Raw genomic sequence first — 9,394 nt, 5'->3', positions numbered from 1 at the left:
TATGTACTATTCAGTTGAACACACCAATGAAAGATGTTGAAAAATAGGGGCCATCATGAAGTCAACTATAACTGCTGTATACACAGACACCGAACATCTGATCTTCATGAGCTGTGCTAATTAGTATTGTGTAATGTTTATGTACCTTATTTTTATGTGTAATGTAATGTGAAATAATTAAAAAATAAATGTTGGAACTGTGTTGAAATGTTTCCAATTTTTTTTATATAACCGTCAACATGAGCAACATAGAATGGTAACAAAATCTGCCTGAAGGGCTAGCATTTTAATGCTGATGCCTTTGGTGGCCACTGCAGTGGCAACTTTGGCCTACCTGCTGCCTACAGAGTCCACGATGGTGGTGATGGACAGATAATGGGGAAGCGGATATGTCAAAATGTCATTATGTGACCACTGAAAATGGTGATAATGTGTATTTTATAGGGGGTACTCCATATCGATTTATAAAGTTAAGTTGTTTTTCTGTTATTCACCTTTGCCCCATATATGCCCCATCTATGTTGGATGAATGCCACGTACCTGTATGTGTTCAGATGGCAGTTCCTGTAAAAGGGGTCTTCTGAGTTGAAGGGGACGGTTCCTACTTATGCTGAAGTAGAGGACACATTTAGAGAGGGTGTTAGGCATGGACCAGGGTGCAGCACCTCTATTGTCTGCCGCATGATGCTGACCAGCTGGTTGGCGTGGGTACTAATGACATTAATTATCTACCTGCCCAAAGTCATCATGGGTTTTTAAGTAGTGGTTTTGACAGCGACGCTCAGAGTGATGCCCGTGATGCCTTGACTGTGTACGTCTTTGGGGAGGGTGGAGAGGCAGCACAGGGTGCCCCGGCTGAAGTTTCAGAGGCTGCAGGCAGTGGTGGTGCCTCTGCTGATGCAGGTCTAGCACAAACTCCTCCTCTGCTGCAGGCAGTATACAGTAGTCTGTGGCTGGTCACCTGAGGGTTCTCTGTGTGATGGCCCTATGTACAGGTAAAATGTTTCATCTATGTGACTATGTGAGCATTCAATAAACAAAGCTACCAAAAACTACACTTTACTCTTCATGCCATGGTCTAACCATGTGTTGTTCTAAAATCTGTGGTCCATTTTCTTTCATATGTGCTTCAGCTAATAAAAACTCCCATTCATTTGAATGTGAGTGACAGTAGTCACCATAGCCCACCCTTTAGAAAATATGGGCCATTGATGTGTTTGTAGAGTTTGTCATTAAAACCAACTTGTATTTCCATGACCAATATCCAGAACATGAAGCCAACCCATCAGTAAGGCCTAACTGTACATTATCTGGTGTGATGGTCATTGAGCACGACTGTCACCAAACCTTAGCTTACAAGTTTAAAAGACCGTCTAACACTGCTGTACAATGTACAGATGCAGCCACGAGTATCCGAACACTTGCTTTTGAATATCTGGGGCAATACCCCAGTAATGCTGCAACATTTCTGTGACATTTCTGCAAACAGACTAATGGCCCATCAGATTAACACAGCGGGGGTCCCTGGCAGTCTCATTCGTGGCTGCATCAGTACGTACAGTAGTGGCTCAATCTTTAAATAAACATGAATACCATATGCAAAGAAATGTCATAAACATTTCAAATTGTTATGATATCATTAGTTTGTATTTAATAGGGAGATTGAGGGGATGCGTCAGTACTTATTTTAACTGAACACAGTGTTAACCCGTGACTTTGATTCAGTGTATTGGGTGTACAAAACTTGTTACCTTGCATCATGTCATACTACTCACCTGCCTCCTGTTGGGACACGAAGGATCTATTGTCACGGTTACCCTGAAGACCATAAACACACTCGGGAAACAAAATGGTGCTGAGCCGCTCCTCCATCCGGCTCAGCCGCAGGACCCTTGGAGGACCTCCTCCTGCCCCACGTACATGGCAGAGAAACGCTTCTTTTTGACCTTCCTCTTGATGTACGTGAACCACTTCTTAAAATGTTCAGGCATCTGTGGACCACCCCAGGCTAGATACATATTCACAGATCTGTGACCAGATCCGTTTCTTCTTGACAGTTTTGGTTCTCGGGTGGATAGAAGCACAAATGCTCATATGATGTTACAAAGGTCACTCTAGATAGTAAAATGTTGGCCAATCAAAAATGCAATAACTATTGCAAAACATACATTTTGGATATCATTGAGCAATGTCAAGAGATGACAGAATAATAAGCTCAGCTATTTGGCTATGAGGTTCCAGAATAAAATAAAGTTGTTAAGGTCAGTGGTCCTCAATAATATTTGTCACACTTTATCTGATTCAATAGGTGTAATATTATATCATCACTATTATGCTTTCCTTTGTACTTTAATAAACACTCATGCAGTTTGTAAGTCACATCAGCACTGGTTTGTCAGCAGCACTGCTACAGGCAGAAGAGTCACAAACCAATATGTAGCTTTGAAAAATATATGCTGTTCAGACCATTGAGGTTTTCCTTTTACTGGTGAAGCATAATTTTAACCGTATACTAGTGTTATTGGTGTTCTTACCTGATAGACACCCAAACAGCCTGTAATAATGTCTGATGACATGTTCAACAAGGACCTCAATCTCTTGGGTGAACTGGATGTTGCAGGATGGGATGCAACATGTGGAGACTCCAGCTCAGTACTTCTGGAACTATGCTGCTCAGTGCCCTGTCTCTCTGCAGTCTCCTCCCAGGACCCTCTCCCTAGCCCTCTTCCTGCAAGCCCCAACCGCTGGCCATGGCCATGTCCGTTTCCTCTAGGCCTCCTCACCCAACACCTGAACTCCTAGCTCAGTCTGTCACTCTGTGACTTCCTATTATTGGCCCACTTAATGTCCAGCTCTGTTTCCTGCTTGACCAGTCTGCAGTGCTTCCTTTTCAAGCTTGCAGCCACAGCTAAGTGATTCCCCTCAACTGCTCTCCCTGTCATAGTATTGTTTTTTCACCTTCTCCTAATTTATACATCCCCAAATGTTTCTTTTCATTTCTGCTCTGTACTTGTGAATAAAGTTTATTGGAAATTCGAGGCGGACTCTATTTTGCATGATGAAGGAGATGAGTTTAACTGCCTGTCACAGCTTACTGAGCCCCTGGAAGCCTGGGACAGAACACTAACTAAACAACCCATTAAGACAAGCGGTGTATCTTCAAATAACAATAACATAACGTTAAGCCACGTTTTCTCCCATAAAGTACATCATGTTAACTTTAATGTAAGCTAGTAATGATATTAAGGTAAGATAAGGTTAATGCAGAGACTTAACATTAAGTTATTTAAAATATACACTTGGCATTACAAATATGTTGTTTACAGTATTTTGCACATGGTACTGTATTGAGTAGGTCAAGTGTACATAAAAAAACAACCTTTTTATCCTCTCAACATCTACAAAGAAGAATATGGAATGCAATATTTTAAGCACAGCCTTAGAGGCTAAGTAAATAGTTTATTAATTTGCATTGCATTTGGTCTTTATTTTTATTTTAAAAAACAAAACAATTTACTGTATGCAGGGCTGTAAAGGGCACTAAATGAGAGCAGAGTGCAGGAGAAGGAGTAGGAATTATGGACAGTGAGCAGGCTACCCAGCTTCCATACTCCACATGCCTGAATATGTACAGTATAGGAGGTGACACCACTACAAATGCAGGTACAGAATTAGCCGTCCAATTTTTGTGTGTGTATATAGGGGAGACAATGGGTAAGGTTTAGAAACATTTTATTCATTAGGATAATGAACTGGACTTTCTTTTAATGCCCTGTATTAGTATGGGAAGGTCCAAAAAGATTGTTTCCTCCTCCCACTTATGGAGAGTGAAGAGTAGTGCACAGGTTAGGGCGAAAACCCTGTTGAGGAAAACTGTGAAAACACATACAGTAGGCGTTGAACTGCCCCTCTTCTTGGCATATTAAAGGATGTCAAATCAATTTAATGTTAAACACTGATACGAATTGAAACCTCCAGCAAAACTGTGCTTAGGTCAGAGAACGCTTGGCTTAGTAGAGGTTGCCACTTGTTTAAAGAAGACCTGTAGGAACGTTTTGCACTGAACTGGCAAAAAAAAAAAAAAAAACCCCATTAAATTAAACTATCCACTGAAATATCCTGCCAGGTGAAATAGACCAGAATCCCTTTGGGGCATGGTAGGAAAACTATACTGAGTCAGTTGGGTTATGTTGAGGGGGACAAACACCAGAGAATAGTTGTGGAGATAAAGGTAAAGGTGATACAGAAAGGGAAATGCTGGAGATGAGTATATTAAAAAGTAGGCGTGGAAAATGCCAGGGGTAACTATAAGGAAACAACGGGAAGGAATTGACGGGACCTGCTGGACCAAGGAAGCAATGTGCAACACAATTACATTAATGGTTTCTCATGTAGAAAAAAGAAAAACAGCCCAAGACTTAACATAACTGTGCTGAATTATATTAGATAGTTGTACATTACATAATATATCAATATTGATACTATGCAAAGTGTATTATAACTGTCATTCAGCCTGTGGCCTCAGCAACTAGTGTTTCCAGGCGCCTGGGGTTTTGGTATGTTCCTCCCTCCCAAGCACTTGGCAAAGTACACATCTGTATAGTGTTGATATAAATCATTACACCTGAGTCTTGTTCCCTGCTACATCATATAATTGAATTTTAGAAAACTAATTTAACTTTCTCTTTGAATTCCTAATTCATCAAGACCAACAGATGGCTTTGCCGGCCACAAGGATCATAGGGAAAGTCGCTGAAGATTACTGCTTTACAATTTGGTAACAGGCTCAGCTGGCATTTTATATTCATATTTAAAAAGATTTACTTTGTATGCATACAGATAAACAGTAAAATATCTGAAAACAAACATTGAAACAATACCTTCTTGGCCTAAAGACTCTACAGTCAACACACAGAAACAAGCATTGAAAGGCACATACAGGAAGCCTTCTTGGGTAAGGCATTGACACAATCTACCTGCCTTTCTTCTGGTCTTCTTCACGATATCAGAAGTCTCGAAACTTTGGAATATCAGAGATGAACTACTGTAGAGACCAACTATACGTCTCCTATCAGATCCCAAAGGAGAAGTAGGAAATGACTAAATATGTTGATTTGTATGGTGCATAGATCTTTTGTAGAAACTCCAACTTTTCGGAGAGCTGTCCTGGAACAGGGTTGTGTATTTCTCTGCTCTCAGGTAGCCAGCACTCCCTTGTGTACATTGCCACATTTTTGTCCCTTAGGTTCAGCCTATTGCCTTGGCAACCCCCCTCTGCCTAAAACTCTCTTGGCTTGGCTTTACCCCCCCCCCCCCGGCTATATTTTGAGAGTTAATCAGTCCTCTGCTTATTCCTGTCTGCACATGAAAGTGTGCTTCCTTTTGGAGCCAGCAGCCATTAGGAACAGTCTGAAACTCCATCTCCTGGTAGAATTATCTTAATTCACCTCTCCCCCACATATGCCACTTACCCACAGTTTCCCTCATCTCATGTTATTGTTTGTTTTACAATAAAAGAATAGAAAGAAAGAAGGACTCCGTGTGCATCTACAGGGAGAGTTAAACTGCCTGTCTCTACCACTAGCCACAGTGTACGGGAGTCAGAGCAGGATCAGTAGATGTAGTCCAATATGTGGGAAAGAAGAAAACAAGAAAAACCAATGGCGCAATATCGTCAGACTAGGTATGTGGTCTGCAAATTCATCCGGAGTGTTTACTTACATGTACTGTAGTTGCATTAAATGAGCATATCTCATACTGTAGCAAACTGTGGGTCAATCTGTAAACTGCTATCGATCTCTGGGGAAAGCGGAGAAAAAAGCAATAGGTCAGATAGTATAAGACACATTTTAACTGGACAAAATTTTAAATACAGTATGTGCACTCACACAGAAAAAAAACTTTTAAAACATTGCGGAGAAAAGGTACAAAGTGACAGCCTCGCCCCAATCTCAGCACATCCCCAACCTCTCCGCGTCTTTCGGGGTCTCACGGGACCGCGATCAGCACTTCCGGTTTTGGTCGTTCCGGAAACACAGACGCATCTCCTCAGTTCATCTCATCCCTGCAGACCAGGAACTGAGGAACTCAACATGTTTCACTGATGCACTCGGCTTCCTCAGGAGCACTGGGGAGCGCCAACTGAGACACTTTGCAGATCACTTGTGCATAGATATAATGGAAAGGTACTGTAACTAAAGTAATGCTTACGGTAGGTGTAGGAAAACTGTGACACATAAGGAGAATACACGCCTTACCAGTCTGTTGTGTACATAATGGTTTCCCACAAGTCAATGCTGGGTGCATCACAATACACAGGTACTGCTCTTGTGACAATTCTAGATCCAACGACAAGTACGGCACACACGTCATTGTAAAATAAAAGTTTTTATTTAATATAGCAATGTTTTCGTACTATTATCACTCTTTCATCAGGACTTTTTTACATAGACTGGTGTGCCGCAGTTTTCGTTGGATCGTAGGAAAACTGCACACACAGCCCAAAATAAAGGAAGCTCAGTGACCATATCAGTAAAGAGTAGCATGACCCTTGGCCTGAGGGGCCATGTAGTGATGCAGGGGGAGAGGTGGGATGAGGATGAGGGCTAGATTACTTAAGGAGCGGCAGCCTTGTGACTTACCTTTCTCTTCGTCTGACCTCCGCTCCAAAATCTCGGTAAAGTCCCCAGAGTTCTTCTCTCCAGGAATCTGGTTTGGAATTGGTGCTGCTACAACAACATGGGCTGGCAGAGGAAGACACGGAGAGCAGTGTTGGCAGTGAAGACAGCTGGGCATGAGGCACCAGCCCCTCGGGCGGAAGAGCGTGCAAGATTACTGCAGAGCAGCACAGAGACGGATGGCTGCGGAATCTCATGGGTTCGGTCCCAGGCTCACCAGAGCAGTCACAGATATGCAGAACATCTGAGGAGGAGAGGCCAGCCTGGTCAGGGGGTAAGTGCAGCCACTGCATCAAGCATACCACCGAGGTCCCCATTCATGTGGATGATGTGGACCTGAGGCCCTGTCGACCAGTTGAGTCAGAGTGTCACGGAGCGCTAAATGGCAGTAACCGCATTTGAGGCTGTCAGGGCACCCGAGTACACTGAGACAACCAGGTCCCTCACTATGCTCGGGTGCCTCTTTAGCAGCCGGACATGGCTGATATTTTCAGTCTGATAATGTCACTCTGGGCGGATACAGTGATTGCAGCAAGGGGTTATATGAATTGCACTGCTGCTCAATGGTTTGTCACACCTACTTGATGAAAGGCCATGAATGGCCCTGAAACGTCGCTTGCTGTATGGTATGTTCCTTTGAATAAAGGTAACCCTTTTTCAACCCAATCGCCATGTGTACTACGTGATGATTATTCGGATCTACAACTTATATATGAATGATATGCTTATCATGGGATGAGTGAGGCCCCTTTTTTGTTTGTTCCTGTATATTGCTGAATGTGGCCACACTCTGGGGTTAAGCACCTTTCTTGCTGAAAATAACAATAACTTTTGACTCCGTGATGTGGTATTTTTAGGACACTGTTCCCTGGCTTTTTAGTTTCCTACACTCCCATTCGCTCACGTTGATCTGCAGATGAAAGACTCCTAACAGTTCCCAGACTCTCCTTGACTTCTTTTGGGGCCCAATCTATTAGCCATGCTGCTCCCACTCTTTGGAACAGTCTGCCTTATACAGTTCGAAAGGCCCCGCTCTCTAGAAACCTATAAAAACAGGCTCACCTGATACGGTTCCACACAAGAGGTTATCTTACAAAATAAAGCAAATTGGACTCAGTAAAAAATATATGCACCTGGATTGAAAACTGGTTGAGGGATAGACAAGAGTGTTGTCATAAATTGAACTTTTTCAGGTTGGGCTAGGGTCATGAGTGGAGTACCGCAGGGATTGGTACTGGGAACCCTGCTTTTTAACTTGTTTATTAATGACCAAGAGGTTGGCATAGAGCAAAGTCTCCATCTTTGGTGATGATACTAAATTGTGTAAGGTAGTAGAATCAGAGCAGGATGTAATTTCTCTCCAGAAGGACTTGGATAGACTGGAAACTTGGGCAGGTAAATGGCAGGTGAGGTTTAGTACAGATAAATGTAAGGTTGTGCATTTAGGAAACAAGAATAAACAGGCGACTTACAAATGAAATGGGGATATATTAGGGCAATTCTTGATGGACAAGGATTTAGGAGTGCTTGTAGACAGCAGGCTTAGCAACAGTGCCCAAAGTCATGTACAGTAGTAGCTGCAAAGGCAAACAAGATCTTATCTTGCATTAAACGACAATGGATGGAAGGGAAGTAAACATAATTAGGCTTTAGTGAAAACAATAAACAGAAATAGAAAAAATAACAATCAATTCTAAACAAGCATTTGCCAAAAAATGCTTTGCCAGTCACTGTATTTATCTGTACCCTAAAGGGGCACAGATTAATAAATTAGCAGTCAATGGGCAATGAAAAGCATAAAAATAAATAAATACAATACCAAAACCCTGAAAAAAGACAATGCAATTCATTCAATATTTATCTTACCTTTAGAAGTCTTTTACGTATACGTGATCAGATACTGAACGTGCCAGCATCTACTTTAGTGCTACACGTTTTCTGTATACTGCCTCTGCAGTGTGTTCTTTCCTTAATTTACCACTTTTTTAAGGCTTTCATAAGAATATTAATTAAGTAATAATCCCAGAAGAACAGGGCATTACTGGACAATAATGCCCTGACTGGAAGAGTTGGAGGCCCGAGGCGAAGCCGAGGGACTTTAACCCAGCCAGGGCATTATTGGCCAGTAATGCCCTGTTCTGAGGGGATTATTACAATTATAGGCTAAATGTAGCCTTATTTTTAATTGTTTTTAATTTTTCATAAAAAAGATACATTTTTGTAGTCATATTGATTTTTATCAACATGACTGTCTACATTCTTATGCTTTTACTGCAAGTTTATTAGAAGTAAATTGTACATATACACAGACCCCTCTGCGCGCGCACACACACACACACACACACACACACACACACACACACACACACACACACACACACACACACACACACACACACACTGCAGCCCCCCTCTATACACACAAACATAAACTCTGCAACCCCCCCTATATACACACACACTCTGCAGTCCCCCTACACACTGTGCAGCCCCCCTCCTCTACACCCACAAAACACACTGCAGCACTCCTCCACCCTCTACACTCACAAAACACACACAACACACAGCAGCCCCCCTCTACACCCACAAAACACACTGCAGACACACACACTAACAAAACAGACTGCTGCCCCCTGTACATCCATAAAACACACACCAGCAGCCCCCCTCTACACCCACTGCAGCCCCAATGTAAACCCACACACTGCAGACACACA

The sequence above is a fragment of the Ascaphus truei genome, chromosome 4, assembly GCF_040206685.1.
Source record: "Ascaphus truei isolate aAscTru1 chromosome 4, aAscTru1.hap1, whole genome shotgun sequence".
Classification (NCBI taxonomy): Eukaryota; Metazoa; Chordata; class Amphibia; order Anura; family Ascaphidae; genus Ascaphus; species Ascaphus truei.
The sequence above is the reverse complement of the archived record's forward strand: the minus strand, read 5'-3'. Positions refer to the sequence as shown.